Raw genomic sequence first — 4800 nt, 5'->3', positions numbered from 1 at the left:
TGAGTGTAGGACCTGGCTAGGCAGTGTGCTGACACAGACAGGTGCAGGAAGCAGTCACCAATAAAACACAATGTCCCTTTTCTAGAAGTTCTATTCTATAGTCAGTAACGTATTCTCCCATTAGTGCCTAGACTCCAACAAGACAAAGTAAGGTTCCATAGGTAAAATGGAGTTTTTCTCCCCACATTAGCTTCTTATAACACTCAAACCCGTGCATAGTAAGCAAAATCAGTTCTTACAGGGACCCAGAGACTCATTCTTTAGAGTTAGTGTAGCCCAAATTCCTGGCTCATTTACCTTCACATTTTTTCCAATAAGTATTTCATACTTTCTTATATGATATTGATTTCATTTGCAGTCACTGAAGAGTGGAAATGAGCAGTAAATTCTCACTTCTACCAATTTTCCAGACGCCATCAAAATTGCTCACTATCATATTACTAGAAGACACATGCACATTGTTGCAGAAATATCATTAATCATAGTATTATCAGTAATTGGTATATTTTCTCAAAATAAATTATTATTTGGGGAAAAAAAACAGATGTGTATTCAGTATCAGCCTGAATGCTTTACCAGATAAGAACTGTTAAATCCTATTGAAATTTTTCCCCAGGTAGTCAACCAAAATAGCTCGAGAAGCAACAACCTATGTTTTCAGCATATGCTAAGTTCTCCAACTCTACAAATAAAGATGACTGTGGGGTTTTTGTTTGATTTTTTGTCTTTTTGGGGAGAGAGAGCGCAAGTGGGGAGGGGCAGAGGGAGAAGGAGAATCTTAAGCAGGCTCCAAGCTCAGGATGGAGCCCCACACAGGGCTTGATCTCACGATGCCAAGATCATGACCTGAGCCGAAATCAAGAGTCAGATGCTTAACCGACTGAGCCACCCAGGCGCCCTGAAGATGACTGTGTTTTACTTAAATGAGGAGTTGGGTAGGTGAGTAACTTTCAAATACTGATTTAGCTTTTATGAATGTTAGCATAAGAGGTCTGAGTTCCAGTTTTGTCACTTGACTTTTCCTTCTTCCTTTCTTAATTAAAAAGGAAATGATGCAAATGTGGTAGACCCCAGGGTTATGTGCAAATTCACCTCTCTCTGGGCACAGGTTCTGTTTGTATTCCCCTACTCTCTTGGACTCAGGGTGGCCATGAGACTTGCTTTGACCAATGAAATTCATAAAGGGATGTGTGTTAATTCCTTCCAGGAGAAAGGCTTTAAATTGCCCCTGTGAGGCCCCATATCATCTCCTTCCTCTTACCACGGTGACCAGTAAAGCTGCAGGTGTAGGCTTCATCAGCCTGGGTCCTAGGATGACAAGGCATGGAGCAGAGCCCACCAGCCAGCTCATGAAGAACACGTGCAATAAGAGAGACAAGTATTTGTTAAGTCACAGATATTTTTTTCGGGTGGTCTGTCATCCCAGCATAACCTAAACCATAACAGAGGTAGACATTTTTATTGTTAAAAAAATTAGGTGCTTTTTCAAACAATATAAAGGTATATCGAGCTTCACTCTCCAACACATTAGTCACTAATCATACATGGCTATTTAGATTTTAAACATTAGTAAAAGGAAAGATTCATTTCCTCCATCACACTAGCCACATTTCAAGGGCTCCACAGCCACACGTCACTAGGGGCTCCTGAGCAGGACAGTGCAGATACGGAACATTCTCCTCATACAGAAAGTTCTGCTGGACGGTGCGGAGGAGCTGAACAGCAAAGTACCCAAATCACTGCCCAAACCCCTTCACCAGCCCCTCCCTAAATGCTACCACTCCTTACAGATTATTAAATAGCATTCTAGTCCTTCTTCTGGCTTAGTACACTGCCAAATGTAAAATGCTGAATTTACTTAGGATTTTGCATACAAGCTCGAAGGCGAGGTTGGCCAAATGCTGTGGAGGCGGAGGGTAGTTTTCTGATTTTTCTGTCAGTGCGATAGTAGCATCAAAAAGTGAGCTTGGAATCCTTTCAGATTGTTAATGCTCTGCAATAGTTTACAAAGCATGAAAGCTATGTGAGCTTCTGTGAGGTTTTGGAGCAATTACTCAAAAAAATGGCACCTGAGTATAAAATTAACTATGTCTTCTTTTTCTTGACACCACACTTGTTAAAGGATAGACTATTTGGGAGATCCTTTAAAAGAATCAGGTTTGTGTTATATTGATTGACTATAATTGTTAGAAAAATACCATTAATATCTGCTTTGCCTTTATATTTATTTCTACTTTTTAAAAGGTTTTTCTGTTGTTCTTTTATTGGGTTTTAGATTTCACTGCTAATTTCATTTTCTCTGCTTCTCTAGGAAATGTATTTATAACTGTCTATTTTTCTTCAAGCACTCTTCTTGGCTGTACTCCATGTGGTTTTTTTTTTTCAATCATTAAACATATACATTTTATTCAAAAACAGAATACAAAATCTTAATTTCTATGATTTCAAAGTCAAGTTGATTGTAGTACAGATTGCTGTGGGCTTTGTCCCCTCCTATTTTCTTCTTTGGGCTCATTTTTATATTTTGTACTCATGGTTACAATATCCAGTAAAAAAAAAAAAAAAAAAAAAGGCTCTGCAGAGCTTCCGCATCTGACCATCCCGCAGTGGTGAACTGTTAGTCTGGTCTAGGCACCCTCTCGATCTTAATGTCCTCATGACTCCAGAGTCTCTCACCAATGGCACTTGCCCAAGGCCATAATCTCAGAGTGAGGTAAGTTGCATCCACAAATTCTCTCCATAGACAAGCTTCTCCACCAATGATGAGTTTTTTCTGTTCTTGAGAACCATCAAAATCAAGAGGGTCCACATTATAGGAATTCTCCAGTCTTGTCCATAACTAATCAAATCTAAATACCAAGGAGCAGAAAGGACCACAGGGAAGCCAGCTGTTGTGATTTCACCCTGTTCCTCACCATACATTTGATCTTTCCATACTTGAGCTGAAGTGCCTGGCCAAAGCTTCCCACGATCATCAAAAACTCTTGCCGGATTATGGACCCCTGTTTATGGTTGAAACAAGACCCCAAAGCTTCTGAATGTAGAAAGATTCTAGTCTTCTAAAATCTTCACCAAAGCCTTTCTGCTTCATGAAATAATTGGATTTCTGGATCGGACTCCCCACATTTAAATATCGCTTCATCTCCTCCCAAGTGAATGAAGTGATTTAGAAACACTGTATTAATTTCTTTGAAGAATTTAGACAGGAAGCTGTAAGTTGAATTCAGAATAGGGTTTATGGCTCCAAAGGTCCTAGACTGCTTAGGTCCATTGTAACATGGAGTCACGAGGTCTTTCTGAACTTCTCCTCAAGACTGCGTATGTCCAGGGCTATCAAATTCTGGTATGACTCAAATCCCTTGTCGTGCGGCATATGAGGTCACCATATGGACATCATTTGGGGTATAAACATGAGACAAAGAATAGCTTCCTTTGTTGCCTAACTGGGGAAAAGCAAAGCTCTGATAAGGGAAAGACTGGTCATCAACCATGTGCCAGTGCAAAACATTAAACTTATTAAAAGCCATGGTATCCTCATAATACTCCCCACACTCATGGCCTTGAGTAAAGCCACTGGTCCTTTCACAAGTATAAGACTCATCTGCAAAGATATCGGGGAAAACATCACACTCCGAGTCAAGGACACCTGAGACTAGAAGTTGCTATAACTCGACTGCAGTGTTAAGTTTAGCAGGGCCACGGTGCCACTTGCAGAGACCAAAAATATAGTCATGATACCACCGAAACACTTCTTTTTAAGTTCAGTTAGTTAACATACAGTGCTGTATTAGTTTCAGGTGTACAATATAGTGATTCAGCACTTCCATACATCACCCGGTGCCCATCACAACAAACGCATTCCTTAAATCCCTTCTTGCAGGAGGGAGCATGCAGGGTGGTGGTGAGCGAGGGGCTGTGGCTGATGTGGAAGTTCTGGGGTGAGAGGTGCAGCAGGCTCGGAGACATCTGCCCTGGGAGTGGCACAGGCCACGGGGCCTGGCCCCGGGGCAGAGACAGGGGATTGGGGGCAGAGACAGGGGTCAGAGCCAGAACCACGGGCAGCGCCAGCAACCCGGGCAGCCCCAGCCTGCCATGTTTTGTTTTTTGTAGGACTGTCATTGACCTTGATTAACCTCATAATTTGCTTTCATGTCCTTTTCATTGCAGAAGTAATTTGGGGGTATTTGGGCTTTTATTTTGTCATTAATTTCTAATTTTATTGCACGGTGATCAGAAAACATGGCCTGTGATTTCTGCTCTGGAGAATTGGTTGTCATACATGTTTGGAAAGAAGGTTATTGTCAATCTGTTGGTTATGAAAATATATCAAGCTAAACTTCACAAATGCACAATGAAAAGCTCTACATACCGATGCTTTTGAGTTGTAGATATTGGTTTCTGGGAAGTTGTGTTAAATTCTACCAATATGTTTGGCAAGTTTTCTATTCTTCTGTATTTCTATTTGTTTTTCCTGTACCTATTTCAAAATTCTGCTGTTCAGAGCCATTATATCATCTTCAAGACATGAATCTGTTGTCAGCATCATCTCTTTTTCTCTTACTACTTTTGACTTTCACTCTTAAGAGTATTAATATTTCTGCCCTTGTTTTTTCCCCTTTAGCATTTGATGATATATCTTTTCTAACCTTTACTTTTTCATTTTTCGATGTTATTTCACCTTAAAGCTATTTCTGGTAAAGAGCATATTGCTAGATTTTTTTTTAAATTGTTCAAACAATCTGTTTTTCTTTTTCCTTTTTTAAAAAAGGTGTATTTAACCTATCTACATTTAATGCAACT

At 40.1% G+C, this 4800-nt stretch overlaps 1 pseudogene; it reads right to left on the bottom strand.

Moving 5' to 3' along the window:
* Positions 1 to 2517: 2517 nt before the first annotated feature.
* Positions 2518 to 4119, bottom strand: LOC112812632 (beta-hexosaminidase subunit beta pseudogene; annotated as a pseudogene).
* Positions 4120 to 4800: the final 681 nt, after the last annotated feature.

The sequence above is a fragment of the Callorhinus ursinus genome, unplaced genomic scaffold (assembly GCF_003265705.2).
Source record: "Callorhinus ursinus isolate GAN/ISIS: 27379988/994484 unplaced genomic scaffold, GSC_fseal_2.0 scaffold16, whole genome shotgun sequence".
NCBI classification, from domain to species: Eukaryota; Metazoa; Chordata; class Mammalia; order Carnivora; family Otariidae; genus Callorhinus; species Callorhinus ursinus.
Note: the sequence above shows the minus strand (reverse complement) of the source record. Positions and strands in the feature narration are given on the sequence as shown.